Below are 15,473 nucleotides of genomic sequence, written 5' to 3'. Positions count from 1 at the left end.
CTAGAATTACAGAATCAGTATATTTTCCGATTCGGTAATTTTACCGAATCGGTAAATATACCGATTCTGTAATTTTAAGCCCCCTGCATTGCAAAACCCAAATACCGGTCGGTAACGGCCAAATTCGGCCGTTACCGACCGGTATTAGGGCTCCTACATCTGGCCCTTAGGTTGGTGAGGGAATTCCCACTCTATCCCAGATCTATGACCGATGTCTGAGAAATCCACTTGATTTATAAATTAATATGAAGTTCACAAATGTAGATATGGTTCAGATTGTTCAAAGCGTGCAAGAGTGCGACTTGCTCTTCATGGTGATCAATCATGGCATATACAGTCCATCTTTGCTGCCATCTAAACTAGTCCTGTAGAGCAGCCTTTCAAATTAGACATAGTCCTCGAAGACAGAAAAGAATGCAATTTCTTCCAATAAGGGCATTATGTAGAGTTTGGAGGACAAGATACTCGGTGCATTTCCTGTCAGCCGTATTACAAGTGTACTGTACGGCGAACAGGATATACGTCACGTTTTAATGAAGTATCCTGTCCACCAAATTCTAGAGAAGGCCCTAATTCTTTTTCTTATAGTCCAAGAATGTAATCAAGAAATAGGGCAGTGAAATGACTGAAAAAAGCCTGCAGATGTGTGAATGCAATTTACTTTGAGGTGAAACAGACCCATATTTGATTTCAACCCATGTGCACCACAGCTAGAGGTTATGTATAAACCTCAAATGGCAGGTCACATAACTGAATTGTGATTTTTGTGTCAGGCTGTACTTCTGTGTTCTTCCGAAAGGCTATATATTTTTACTTTGTTCATCATACAAACATATTACGCATCTCCAGTTTCTGTAGTACTACATTTTTTCGGAATAATTGTGTGGTAAACCGTAGATAACAGTCTAACGAAAACTAACATTAGAAGATACACGTTCAACATAACATTGTGCATAACATATTGTTGTATATATTTCAAAGAACACCATCTGGACTCAATTGTATTGATTTGTGGCTAGCACCCACACTCGAAAGCCATGAGCTCTGAAGTAAACACATGTCACTACTGCAGCAATGGAGGGAAATTGGGACTGCAGGTTTGTGGCAAGAAGTGAAGAAATACACTGATAGAGACTTCTCAAAGAAGAAAACTTTAAGCCAGATGTTTGGGAGGACAAAGAATAGATTGTTACTGAGAACTTTTCAACTCCTTCTAGTATTGAAACAAGCTGCATAACTTCGCTCATCGTTCACCTTTAATCTGGTTTCATGGTAAATCCTGACTGCATGGGTAAACTATTTATATGTTTTGACCGCAACACAAAAAGCTATGGCATTCACAAAAAATGAAGTCACCATTAAATGTTGTGTGCAAAGGCCTAATAGCTATGAAATTTGTATGCACAGTTTTTAATTTAAAAACGGACACTTTCCAATTAGGAACTGAAGTAATGATGTGAAATATATATACAATACACACCTACTTAAATTAACGTATTCATTTATGATAGAAAGCTTATTCTTAGTCTGGATGAAAAAACTTATTGCGCATGCTTCTATGACATGGATATATACATTGGAGCAATTTACTTTGCTAATACATTATTTAGCACACATCTCCTTAGTTTACCAGAAATCCTTATTAGTTAGTTTGCTGGCTATACAATATGTACCATTTGAATTTTATATTCAAATTAGTTTCTGGTGAATGTTTATTTTCAATATATACATCCCGGTAGACCTTATTAATATTGTCCATGATGCACCTTTCGAAGAAATCAATTGCAAAAAGATATGTGACGAGTTCAAGGTTCTAATAGATAGTGAGTATAATGAGAAAGATTTCTCCACATATTTCAATATTTGCAGTTTACTGCTCGAGGGACAACGTGTACAAAAAGGCATGCAATTTATCAGGCAGTAATTCAATTATGGGTTTCTCTGTTATATTCTGTGCTGGAGGTATTCAAGAGTTAATAGCTCTATTTTGTTTTAACGTATTATTTAATATTTATCGAAGATGTAGATGTGTGCATTATTTATCGCACTTAATATAGCAATATGCCGTGGATGTTCAATCAGCAAAGTTTTTGTGTTCTAAACTTTTCAATATTGATTATTAAGCATAAGAATGATAGAATTAAGAGACTTTCATATCAAGTTAGAAAGTAAAACTAAAGACACCTGGGTTTATTCATGAGGAGATCTACAAAAACAGTATATTTATTGCTACCAATTAAGTTTTCGTTTCTATAAAGCTGAGACGAAAGAGGCTTGAAAGAAAGTGGCACAGATAAAGAAGCTTTTAGTACTGCTTTAAGCCTTTATGACAAGTCCCTGACGCTTTCACGAAGGAACCATATTACCCAAAGATTCATAAGAACAAGTGTTCCTACAGGGAACTTTTTCGTATTATAAAGCATTAATTCCAGCATGGGGCCATTAATAGGTCCATCTCTGCATCGATGGGTCTATGCAATCAACTTATCACATTTTTTTGTGATAAAATCAATACGATTTACATGATGTTTGAAGGGAGAAAGGGCTGATGGACGATGGCAGCAGTTAGTAGGCTTTTGATTCACTTCTTTTGCAGGAAGTCCTTGATATCATGGGCAAGACAAATTCAGGCTTCTCCCTTTATCCTTGCCCACACCTTGTGCCTGATTACGATGCGGGCTGGAACTGCTCCAACCATTGGTCGGAGCCCTCCAGCCTGCATTGTAATCGGCTGGCTGACTTATTTTGATGGGGTCGGTCAGAAGGGAATCTGAATCGGTTTTGAGAATGGCTTCCAACGGGATCGGAGAACCCGTCCACCATTCGGAAACCCTGCAGTAATCCCTCGGTCGGGTCTTTCCGCCCGAGGGATTACGATGGCAGATTCCCACTGCCTTTCTGTGCTGAACTTTCCGAGACAGAAAGGCATTGGTAATCTGTCTGGGTGTAAGGCCGTCGAACTCAGGTCCGCCCGACATTGCAATCAGGCCCTTTGACTTCAATCAACTTGCAATGACTCTCGCCCCACACTTGACTGACATCATGTATTGCTCCATAAGCAAGGAAGAGTTCCCTAGGAACAGGAAAAAGCTTTACTTCTTCCATTATTGAAGAAATCCGGGACCGATCTCACAAATCCAGCCAACTTTAGGCCAATCTCGTTGCTTCCCTTCCAATGAAGATTCTGTATAAACTGGTGCATTTGAGACTCACCAAATATTTGGAAAATAATCAGTTATTAAATGATTCACAGTGTGGATTTAAAGCAAGTAACAACACTGAAACTATGCTGTTATCTGTTACTGACAGCATCAGATGTGCGGTCGATGAGGACAGGCCTACTGCCCTCATCCTACTCGATTTTATTTGATCTTTCCACCGCATTTGATATGGAGTTGAATGTAATTTTACTAAACACATTTGTCAGATATTAGGAAACACTCTGATGTTCTGAAATGGTTTGGCTCCGTCCTGAAGGGACGTGCTCAGGCAGTTTATCTGTAAGCATATAGACCTGATGAGGCAACCATATGTTGCGGTGCTCCCCAAGGATCGGCCCTGAGCCTGACACTTTTTAATATGCATGGCTCCTCTGGCTAAAATCAACAGGAGATGGGGGCTTGACATCATATCTCATGCTTATGACTTACAACGTATAATTTCATTCAGGAAGGATGTGAACACCTCTAAGGAGAGCCTATTGGACTGCCTGTTGGAGGTGTCTTGCCGGATGCAAATACGTTTCCTAAACTTAAATAGGGACAAAACAGAGCTCGTCTTGTTTGGAAAAGCAAACTCAGTTTGGAATAAGAACTGGTGGAACAGTTCACTGAGCACCGCCCGACACCTGCCAAATCTGCTAAAATCCTGGGCATCATTATAGATTAAACTCTATCTATGAGAAACCAGGTTAAATCACTTTGTGGAATCTGCGTTAGCCTACTGAGGATGATAAAAGATCATCAGATGGGTGTCTCAGAGCTGCAGGAAGACATTTGTGCAGGCTCGGATAGTCAGTCACCTGGATTATGTCAACTCACTAAATGTTAGAATGGCTGATTATCTGTTTTCCAAGCTACAGAGCATTCAAAGCATGTTCACTGGCTACCGGTGAGGAAGGAGCAATATTTAAACCACTCTGCCATACTCACAGGTCTGTTTATGGCAAGGGCACACTGGTCCTCAGGAAGAAGGTCAAGAAATATATACTGACTAGGATATTTTAGTCTAGCTGCTCAAACTCACTTGTGCAGAATCAAATTAACTAAGCCTCCATTTTCCACTTGGCAGCTTCTCATTGGAATGCCCTTCCACCTTATTTGAGGGCAACGTCCAAGCTCCTCCCATTCTGCAAGAGGCTAAAAGTCTTTCTGCATGAAACATAGTTCATCATTTACCTCAATATAAAGCTCCCCGGCTAACCATTGCATTTTGTATGTCAGCCCTTGTGCTGGATTATCCCTTCGGGAAGAGTAGTGCACTATATAAAGGAAATAATAGAATATGAATTTCAAAATCTTTTTCTGTCATATTTCAAGCATTAATAACTGACCTTGTGTAAAAGCAGCCGCAAACACAATCATTTTGTGGATAAACTTTGTCAGAATTGTAGGTATAACATAACCGTCTTAGAAGTAAGTGTGAGTTAATTGATTCAGAGACTTAGGGCCATATGTAGGTGGCCCATTACCGGGCGGTAATGGTGAAATTCGTAAAATTTCACCATTACCGACCGGTATTTAGGCATTTGAGATGTTGGGAGGATTCGGTATTAAGGAATGGGTAATACCAATTCCTTAATACCAATTCATTATGGCCTTGCATTTAAGGAATCAGTAATAGCGATTCCTTAAATGCAATGTAGGTAGCACTTAAAGGGTGGAAAGGTTGCCATCATTCTATTAGATCTGAGCGCTGCGTTCGACACAGTCAACCATGTCACGCTTTTACAACGCTTGGCGGACATGGGTGTGTCGGACGCAGCCCTAGAATGGCTGACATCCTTCCTGGCTGACCGTTTCTTTCAGGTCTTCGAGGGCGAGGTGGCATCCCCTAAACACCCTCTCAGATGTGGGGTTCCTCAGGGCTCCTCCCTGAGCCCCACTCTGTTTAACGCCTACATGGAACCCCTAGACAGGATAGTCCATCCCTTCGGTGTGCGTATCGTCACCTACGCAGACGATACCCAACTGGTGGTCTCCTTAGACCACCAGGAGGGATCGTCTAGCACCCTAGGTTCCTGTCTGGAGGCTGTTTCCAGATGGATGCAATCTTCTTGCCTAAAACTTAACGGGGAGAAGACAGATGTCATCCTGTTAGGTAATCCCTCCCCCTCGGGCTTTGCATCCTCCTGGCCTCCATGTTTAGGCCCGCCCCCTATTCCCAAATCCCAAATAAAAAGCTTAGGGATCTGGCTTGACACCGACCTGAACTTCTCGGTCCAAGCTACGAAGACCGCGGCTACCTGTTTTGGGTTGATGAGGATGCTAAGGAGGGTACTCCCTCTGCTCCCATTTCAGGCAAGGAGGATCCTGGTCCAGGCCCTAATACTATCCCGCCTGGACTATGGGAATGTCCTCTACATGGGAGCCCCTGCGTACACCATTCAGAGGCTCCAAGTCACCCAAAACAGTGCGGCCCGCCTACTTTACAACCTTCCCCGATGGCAGTCAGCAAGGAATGCTTTAAGGGAACTTCACTGGCTTCCTATAGCTGCAAGAATACAATTTAAGGCCATGTGTATATTACACAAGGCCTTCCATCGCACTGGCCCCGCAATTCTTCAGTCCCTGGTTACTCCCTATGTTCCATCTCGTTCCCTTCGTTCCTGTTCCCTCCAGTTGGCTACTCCCATCAGAGTCAGGAAAGCACGCTGGGGTGGCCGCTCCTTTTCACATACTGCGGCAAAACTCTGGAACATTCTCCCTCTACCCCTTCGGGAAACTGTAAACCATCTTTCCTTCAGGAAAACCCTGAAAACACACTTGTATGCTACACTCTGCTGACCTGCCTTGAGCCCTCGCTAATTAAGTTCCTGTCATAAGCGCTACGAGGCCTCCGGGTAGTTAGCGTTATACAAGTGCTGTTTCATTCATTCATTCATTCATTCATTCATTCATTCATTCATTCATTCATTCACTTAAAACAGTGCACCTCAGCCTTAAGGAATCGCTATTTACCACCAACTCCTAGTTGGTGCCATGTGGTACACATCCATGCCCTTAGGGCATGTATGCCCGCCAAATGTGCACACATGCACATTTCAGGGGTGCCAGAGGTTGTCCTTTGGACACCCTGGCACCCTTGAAATACCTCCCACGATTACCGAATTGGTAATACCGATTCGGTAATACCGAATTTCTTCGCATTCATTCCTATGGGCCTCCAAGCCCATAGGAATGAATGGGTAGGTGATTCCTTATTACCAAATCGGTATTACCAATTTGGTAATAAGAAATATTAACGATTCGGTATGTTTTTTACTGAATTATTCCCTACATATGAAATACCGATTCCTAAATACCGAATCGGTAAAATTCGGTATTCAGGAATCGGTATTTCCAAGTTACCTACATATGGCCCATAGTGCTGAAAAGCATTTTGGTTTTTAAGATTTCCATCTTATGATCACTGTACACTCTATGCTTAGTGGGCCTTCATCATACTTGGTATACAGTGGGAAAAGCTGCAACTGAAAGTAAGCAGTAATTTAAAATTATTACATGCCTTATAAGACTGTGACATGTCTTTGTCCAAGGTTTACAGCTATGTTCTATAACATATAACATCAAGTGTATCTTTTAAAGCCATTAGTACCTTACTCACATATAATATAATGGCCCTCATAGTGAAATGTCATATGCAAGATCTTCTCTGGCATGGTACATGAGTACCTTTTGTATTTGGTTAAAAGGAAGCTAGAGGGAAGGGCGGATTGTTCTGGCCATGGTTGGTGAAGGGATTTGATGTTGCCTAATTGTTTTTTTTGCCACACTCAAGGTCACCGGGTTCTTGTTTCTTTTGCTCATTGTCTTGATTCAGGCTTTCTTCAAATCCCATTTTCAATATTTCTGTAGTCACCTGACAGGCATAGAGGAAGCTGGAAGAGAATGAATCCAGCAAATGGGTCTAAGGTACCAGGAAGGAAAATAACATTGTCTTGGCATAGAAATAAGTGCGTTGTGTCCAGAAAGGATAGGGACTGCTTATGTATGTCTGTGTTGATGTGGTATTCCTAGAGCACAATCCTAGCCACAGGCAGATGAGTGCTGTGGAAGGTAGGACATGGAAACAAGAATTGTTTCAAGGGGAATATGATGCGGCAAAATGGTTTTAAGAAGGCAAAAGGTGTTGTGTTAAATTGTTCTTTCAAGAGGTGTGTCTTCAGATTTCTCTCACATGCACACATATAAATACAATTTATATTTATACACACCCACACACACACACACACGCATACACACACGCACATGCACACACACACACACAAACATACCAATTCCAGGAAGATGTGGTTGGTCATTAAAGGAGTAAACAAAGAAGCTTATAAAAATGTGGAATGTAAACCTAGTTCTTCTCAATGCTAGCAGTGTGAGTTTCACATTGGATGACATCTCATTTCACTGAGAATGGCATGTTGCTGATTGAAAGAGAGAGAGGACACAGCAAGTTCCCTCGTTAGGCACTTCTATGGAGTGCATCATGTCATTTATTCAGTCCTGTTATATTTTCCAGTGTTGCATAGCGTTTTAGGACCCTAGTGTAATTTACAGATTCATGCCCTTATATAGGTATAGTTCACCTTGCCCCTATATAGGAATAGAAATTATAACCATATTTAGACATAACCCATCCAGTCCAAATACAGGCATGGCTACTTCTACTAGTTCTAAAAAACCACAATGATTTCTTAGAAAACTCGGCTTCAGCAGTCAGGGACATCCCCTTTCTTGAATATTGATTTGTCCTAGAAATCATGGCGTTTTCAAAGAACTACCATTCCCTTGGGGTTCTTTGGTGACGTTATTATGTCCGACATCACGTCAAACCAGGCACCTTCAAGGTATAAATATGCCCACACTTGCCCTAGCAAACACATGGTGGTTTGGAGCAGTTCGACTATCTACTTGCCTGGTGCAGCTCGCTACAGCAAGTGCCGAAGGAAGCCGACCCTTCAGCTGGTGCACTTACAGAGAGGCTGCCTTTCTCTCGCTGAGAATCCAGCTCCAGTGTTTCCAACCTCCCCTTGTGGGGTGTTTGGGAATCGAGTCCCGAGACAGAGATACCAGACCTCCTTCATTCTAAACCAAGGTACAGAGCTGATTAGACCCTAAGAGAAACCTTGGATAGATTCTTGGCAAAGAAAACTAAACCTATGCTACACCACACTTACTTCTTCCCTCGTACTAGACTTAGGTTAGGTACATCGGGGTAGGCGTATTTTAGAAGCACCAGTTGAGTACTTTTAGTCTTTGTTATTTATGTATGCATTTTATGGCTTAGAAACCATACCATGCTTTTACAGTATTATTTCATTATACTTTACAGCCAGTATTACGATTGTAGCATTTCATTTCTTCTGCATGAGAAAGAAGACTGTTCAATAAATACTTTTATTGAAAACGTCCGTCTCTCTATTTCTCTGCACCTCTGTTGAAACGAAGTATGCACGATTCATGGATAATCTTCCCTGAAGCAAATGCAGTATTGCATGTGTTTCACTTCTACAAAGTAGAGGATAATCCAACAGTATACGTTCCTTTCGAGGACATTGAAATTCCACTAACTTACCAAGAGCATCAGCTCTGGTTTAAAGGCGCCCTACAACATCAAAATCAGGTTACCAGGCTCGGTCCACTAGGTAGACCAGGAGCAACATGGCCGGTACTAGCCAGCAATACACCATATCCTGCCATTGAAGAAATGTCAGGTCCAGAACTATTAATTCAACTAAAACAACTAATAAAAATACATAGACAATTGGTTCAATATGTCATGCGGACTCTAACAGTCCACCCTCCTTCCACAGCAAACCCCTTACTAGGAGAACACAAATAAAATTACACCGCAGACTATACAATCAGTCATTGGTAAATTGCCCGCAAAAAGGGAACAAATCCATTCTGGATAGCTCAAAAAACTACTCAAATTGAGGCAGTATTTCCTGATAGTACACCTCATGCTCATGAGAAACACAGAATTTTAACAATCTGTTTACCAATGGGGATCGCACCACACCTGGAGGACTGCGACACTTGGGGTACAGTCTTTGCTGCAATCTACACAAAAACACTTGGTGTTCCGTCTATGGCGGTAATACCAGACGTCCTGAAACAAATTCAAAATGAATACGGGGCAGAGCCTGCTTTAAATCTGGGTATGAAATTAAAAGAACTTGATGAAACTGAGCAACCATATGAACTGGCCAGAATAATAGAAAAATCCTATGAAGAACTAGGTAGAGATAGTTTGGGTGGGAAACCAGTCAAGCCCCAACTAACAAAATGTCCTGAAAAGGTTTTTTATTAAAAACACTCTTGCTACTTCTAAAAAGAAGTGGGAAAATACTAGACAGACACTTCCTAAAGAGAAGCGTTCTCAATCCAGAGGCAGGTCTCCTCAAAAGGAGCCCTCTGAAAAGAGGTATAACCTTAGGACTAGGGATAATTTGAGAAAGCCTGATAGATATCAAGATACTGATACAAGTTCCTCTCGTACCTTTCAGACTTCCTCACAGAAATCGGAAAGAAGAGGACGGTCAGAATACAAGGAAGAACGCATGAAGTCCAAAGACGATCAACACGTTCTAAAATAAGAAAACCCAGTTCACCAAAGAGAAGGTAGCAGGACTAAAAATCAGACATGCCGAGGATCTTGAGGACACAACTCAAGAACGGGGAGTAAGTCCAGACAATGCTGGACAGCGCAGCAGAATACACCATAGCTCGCAAGATCTTGAAGGATTATCTGGAGACAGTAGACTTGAATGAGTACATTCAAGTGACACAGCTGATACAATCAAGCAATCAATCAATCAAGGATTTATAGAGCGCACTACATACCCGTGAGGGTCTCAAGGCGCTGGGGAGGGTGGCTGCAACTAGCGGTCAAAGAGCCAGGTCTTTAGTAGTCTCCTGAAGGTCTGTGGGTTGTCTGTCTGCCGTAGGTGTAGAGGGAGGGCGTTCCAGATCTTGGCGGCCTGGTGGGAGAAGGATCTTCCCCCGGAGGAAATTCTGTGGATGCGTGGGACGGTGGCCAGTGAGATGTCGGCTGAGCGAAGTTCTCTGTTAGGTACGTAAAATGACAGTCGGCTGTTGAGGTATTCAGGGCCAGTGATGTGGAGTGCTTGTGTGCGTGGGTCAGGAGTTTGAAGGTGATTCTTTTGTTGACGGGGAGCCACTGCAGGTCTCTCAGGTGGGGGGTGATGTGGTCTCGGCGGGGGACGTCGAGGACCAGGCATGCCGAGGCGTTCTGGATTCTTTGAAGTCTGCTGATGAGCTTGGCCGGGGCTCCGGCGTAGAGGGCGTTGCCGTAGTCGAGTCTGCTGCTGATGAGGGCGTGGGTGGCGGTTTTCCGTGTGCCTGTAGGGATCCATCTGAAGATCTTTCGGAGCATGCGGAGGGTGTAGAAGCAGGTTGAGGAGACTGCGTTGATTTGGTTGGCCATGGCGAGTTTCGAGTCGAGGATGACTCCCAGGTTGCGTGCGTGCTTGGTTGGTGTTGGGGCGGCGCCCAGGGAGGTGGGCCACCAGTAGTTGTCCCAGGCGGAGGGGTTGGGTCCGAGGAGGAGGATCTCTGTTTTGTCCGTGTTCAGTTTGAGCCGGCTGTCTTCCATCCAGTTGGCGACAGCCCTCATACCCCGGTGAAGGTTGGCTTTGGCGGTGAGGGGGTCTTTGGTGAGGGAGAGGATCAGCTGGGTGTCGTCGGCATTTGAGATCAAGTTGAGGTCGTGGAGTCGGGCGATGCGTGCGAGTAGAGCCATGTAGATGTTGAAGAGTGTCAGGCTGAGGGATGATCCTTGCGGGACGCCGCAGATGGTCTTGGTGATTCCTGAGTGGAACGGGGGGAGGCGTACTCTTTGGGTTCTGTCGGAAGGAGGTGATCCATTCCAGGGCCTTGTCACGGATCCCTGCGTCGTGGAGGCGTGTGCGTAGTGTGCGATGAAAGACGGTGTCGAAGGCCGCAGAGAGGTCCTGGAGGATGAGGGCTGCTGTCTCGCCGTTGTCGAGTAGGACTCTGACGTCGTCTGTGGCGGCGATGAGGGCGGTCTCGGTGCTGTGGTTCTTGCGGAAGCCTGACTGGGAGGGGTCGAGGATCTTGTTCTCTTCCAGGTACCGGGTGAGCTGGGTGTTGACGATCCTTTCGATGACCTTCACTGGGAACGGGAGCAGGGAGATGGGCCGTAAGTTCTTGAGGTCGCTCGGGTCCGCCTTGGGTTTCTTCAGTAGGGCGTTGATATCGGCGTGTTTCCAGCACGCAGGGAAGGTTGCGGTCTCGAATGAGAGGTTGGTGATGTTCCGCAGGTGGGGTGCGATGGAGCTGTCGGCCTTGTTGGCGATGTGGTGGGGAAGAGGGTCGGATGGGGCGCCGGAGTGGATTTTGCTCATGGTTGTGATGGTATCTTCGGTGGTTACGCTGGTCCATGCGGTGAGGTGGTCGTGGTCGGTGGGTGATTGTGGTAGTAGTGTGATGGGGTTGGTGTGGTGCGTCCGGGTGTTGAGGCTGCCGTAGATGTCGGTGATCTTGCGGTGGAAGAAGGCCGCGAGGGCGTCGCAGAGGGCTTGCGATGGCGGGATGTCGTTGGGGCAGGAGCCCGGGTTTGAGAGTTCCTTCACGATGTTGAAGAGCTCCTTGCTGTTGTGTGTGTTGTTGTCGAGGCGGTCTTCGAAGGAGGCTTTCTTGGTGGTTCTGATGAGGTGGTGGTGGTTGCAGATGGCATCCTTGAGGGCTGTGCGGCTATCGGGCGTTTTGTCATTGTGCCAGATGTTTTCCAGTCTCCAACAGGTGCACTTGGAGGCTAGGAGCTCCGGGGTGAACCAGCTGGCTCTCGGGCTGGTGTCCCTGCCGGTGTGTTGTCTCAATGGGGCTAAGGTGTTGGCACAGTCTTCCATCCAGTGTGTGAGAGTGCGGGCCCCGTCCGCGGGGTCGGTGGGGTTGGTCGGTGGGTTGAGTGCGAGGTGAGCCTGTAGTAGTTCCTTGGTGGCCTTGCCCCAGCGACGTCGGGGGATCTGTAGGGTGCGGTGATGTGAGACGGGTTTCTGGAAGCTGAAGTGGACGCAGTGGTGGTCGGTCCAGGTGAGTTCGGAGGCGTGGCTGAAGGCAACGTGGGGGCTGGAGGTGAAGATGGCATCTAGCGCGTGGCCGGCGATGTGGGTGGGTGTCGTGACGATCTGTGTCAGTCCCAGGGTGGTGAGGTTGTCGATCAGGGTGGATGAGTTGCTGTCATTGTTGTTTTCAGGTGGTAGTTCAGGTCGCCGAGGAGGATGTAGTTGGAGGAGGTCAGGGCATGCGTGCTGATAAAGTCGGCGATGGAGTTGCAGAATTGGGGACGGGGTCCGGGTGGTCTCTAGACGAGGGTGCCTCTTAGGGTGGTCTTGGGGCCCATGTGAATTTGGAAGTGCATGTGTTCAGCGGTGCTGAGGGTGTCTGTGGTGCTTGTGGAGATCCTGATGGTGCTCTTGTGGATGATTGCGATACCCCCGCCGACTCCGTTGGCACGGTCTCTGCGGGTGATTTTGTATCTGTCGGGGATGGCCACTGCGATGTCTGGGGCGGAGGCTTCAGTCATCCAGGTCTCGGTCAGGAAGGCGATGTCAGGTAATGTGGAGTCGAGCAGGTCCCAGAGCTCGACGGCATGTTTGCGTGCGGAGCGGGTGTTGAGCAGGATGCAGCGGAGCTGGTGGGGTTCCATCGTGGTCAGAGGTTCGGCATCTTTGGTGCAGGAGAAGCAGCAGTTCCGGCAGGTGAAGGGGCCGTGGGTGCGCTTAGGGGCGGCTTTGTGGCAGCTGGATGGTCGTCCGAGGTTGAGTGCGATGAGGGTGTTGGCATCGTACCGAGTGCGGGCTTCGTGAGAGGAGTGTGGTCCAGGGGTCGTGGCGCTGAGCACGGTCCAGGAGCGGACGGGCGCAGACAGGCTTGCCTTAGGTACGCCAGCGGCGTGCCCGCTGCGCACGTCCGCTGCGCGGCCTTGCAGCGGCCGCCATAAGAGGAGGAGTGGGAGGGCGGCTCAGCTGGGAGGAGGTGGGGCAGGAGGGGAGAGCGTATCGGTGGCAGGGGGGCGGGGCCACAGGGGAGGCAGCGGCGGGAAAACAGGGGCAAGCATGGGGAACGGGTGGGGTCCTGTGGAGGGCGGCAACAGCAGGGACGGCAAGGAGCCGGGAACCAGAGTCGGCACACAGCGCAGGCAAGAGGCGGTGACAGCGGCGAGCTGCAGCAGGAGGGGAGCGACCTACCAAAGGTCAAGGGTTAGTATACCCCATAAGTTATATGAAGTAACACTCTGGATGGAGGGGGACATAACTAGAAAAATAAAAGCACTCTTTTGGGAAAAGCTCTCTAAGGGTTATGACATTCTTCTAGCTGAAAAAGACTGGCCACCAAACTTTGTCAGGGAATGCTCACATAGCGAAGACATCATTATGCCAGCCTTCTCTAATCATATTCCAATTCACTTAAAATACACCTATGCCAGAAAATGGGCAGTAGCCCAGGCATCAGCATTATATAAAAATCATGCAGGATTGGATGAGGATTCTCCTCGCCATAAAATCCAGTTAAAAAATCAACCAACTGCTCAGAGGCAGTAAGCTAAAAAACAGGTCAAGGAGATCTTAGATCAACTTGAAAACCAAGGGGTGATTGAAACATGCACCTTGTCCATGAGCAATCCTTTGTTTCTTGTCTCCAAACATTTAAACTCTTGTTGCAAAACGTTTGCAGTACAAAATGCACACAGAGCAGCACTAATGAATTACATTGTGCATTAAAAATATAAAACCACATTAGATATTTCTAATGGTTAATTCTGTCAAAACATTGCACCTGAAAGCAGGAACTTGACCGCTTTCTTAATTAGGGATTCAAGAATAGTCCAGGGTTATTTTCAGCCAGAGTAACAGAGTTACTACAAACGTAAGATGATGAGGCATTATCTTATGTTGATGACATCTATCTAACAGACGATGACTTGGACAGTCACTTGAACAGAGTGAACACCATAATACTTGGATTTGCCTCTGAAGGGTACAAATTTAACTTTAAGAAATCAAGAATTGCCCACCTCAACGTCCTATTTCTTGGATATGAGTTATCAAGTGAAGGCAAAAGCCTGGAAGCAAACTTTTTAGAAAAGTGTGCGCTGCTCCAACCTCCAAAAACGCTGAAAAACTTACAGTCAATTCTTGGTTTCCTGAATTTCGGAAGAACTTAGATTCTAAACTACGCAGAAAGGGTTAAACCTCTCTATGAACTAATCAAACCTGATTTCAAAACTACTAATTGGACTCAAAAACACACAGAAATTTTGCGTTCAGTGCAAACAGACATGTTAACAACATCACATTTATAGACACGCGTAAATGTACACAATCTTGTAATCAGAATAATCCCAGAAAGATGTGGATTCACATACTTAACCTTTAATGAAGGTGAAAAAGTACCAATTGCTTACAAATCACACTTGTACACACAAGCTGAAATTAAATTCACAGACACGCGTAAATGTACACAATCTTGTAATCAGAATAATCCCAGAAAGATGTGGATTCACGTACTTAACCTTTAATGAAGGTGAAAAAGTACCAATCGCTTACAAATCACACTTGTACACACAAGCTGAAATTAAATTCACTTCAACAGAAAAAATTCTGACAGCGGTTCAAACTGCAGTACCAAAATAGAGAGCTTTCGCACAGGGTAAAGGCATAATGGTTGTTACTCCTGTACCTGCCTTAGAGGCAGTGACAAAAGCAAGCATTCCAAATGAAAAACCGCTTTACATCCGAGATGGATACAATGGATTAACTCTCTTGCTGCAACAGACGTTGAATATGTTTTTGACCCCTACTTAAAAACTCAAGAATGTCCTCTGCCCACTGAAATTCTCCCTCTAGAACAGTATGAATGTATAATTTATACAGACGGTTCAGCACAGCCCGCAATTGGGGGTAAACAAGCTTATAGTGCTGTGTGCGCGATTGTTAAAGGTCGCTGGCGCAATGGTAAATTCGGACCTATGGTCACAAAAACACAATCTCTCGGAGACTGTAAAGCTCAGTGATCTGAACTACAGGCTTTCAAGATGACGCTTGAATATACCGATCACGAATTCCCCACACTCATAGTGTGCGATTCGTATTACTGCGTCCAATCTTACAATGAATACTTCCAGACCTGGGTTCAAAACGGTTTCAAAGATGCAAAAGGTGGCACAATCAAGCATAAGATGCTTTGGGAACAAGTAGTTCAATTACAGAA

The sequence above is a fragment of the Lissotriton helveticus genome, chromosome 6 (assembly GCF_964261635.1).
Source record: "Lissotriton helveticus chromosome 6, aLisHel1.1, whole genome shotgun sequence".
In the NCBI taxonomy this organism is placed as follows: domain Eukaryota; kingdom Metazoa; phylum Chordata; class Amphibia; order Caudata; family Salamandridae; genus Lissotriton; species Lissotriton helveticus.
This window is presented reverse-complemented; position numbering follows the sequence as displayed.